Below are 755 nucleotides of genomic sequence, written 5' to 3'. Positions count from 1 at the left end.
TCTTTTCCAATGAGTCAGCTCTTCGTATCAGGTGGCCAAAGTACTGGAGTTTCAGCTTCTGCATCAGTCCTTCCAGTGAATATTCAGGACTGATTTCCTTTAGCTTTGATTGGATCTCGGCTGTCCAAGGGACTCTCAAAAGTTCTCCAATACCACAGTGCGAAAGCATCAATTCTTCGGCGCTCAGCTTTCTTTACGGTGCAGCTGGGACAGCTCGCGGCTGCTTCTCGAGCCCAAGTCCTGGCCCCCAGAGCATTCGGGGGTAGGGCGCGGGAGCGCGCGGGAGGGCGGGAAGCCAGGCTGGCGGCGGCGCGCTCGCCAGGGAGGGGCTGCGTCTGGGGACCTGCGGGGGGCCGTGCAGACGCCCTCCCCGCCCCGCCCTCGAAAGAGACACCTAAACCTCGGGGCGGGCGGGGAAGGGCCGGCTCGGAGACCCCCAAGCCCGAAGCCCAGCCCGTGGCCCCGCCGCGGGGACGGCCAGGGCGACGCCTCAAGGCCTGGGTACCCGGGCGGGCGGCCGAGGGAGCGAGGAGCTTGGTACCGACCTCTCCGTCCTCCTGGGGCGGGGTCGCCGAGGCCCGAGCCGCGGGAGCTGTCGGGAGCTGCTCTGCGGGAGGCGCAACTGACGAAGGGCGGCGCCGGGGCAGTACCTCGAAGCGAGCCGAACGCACGACGGGCGGCGCCCGCGCCCCTGCTATAAATGCCGCGCTCGGTCCCTCGAAGCACGAGGATGCCAGCGCTGCAGGCGGTGGTGC

This window comes from Bison bison, unplaced genomic scaffold (assembly GCF_000754665.1).
Source record: "Bison bison bison isolate TAMUID 2011002044 unplaced genomic scaffold, Bison_UMD1.0 scf7180017864080, whole genome shotgun sequence".
In the NCBI taxonomy this organism is placed as follows: Eukaryota; Metazoa; Chordata; class Mammalia; order Artiodactyla; family Bovidae; genus Bison; species Bison bison.
This window is presented reverse-complemented; position numbering follows the sequence as displayed.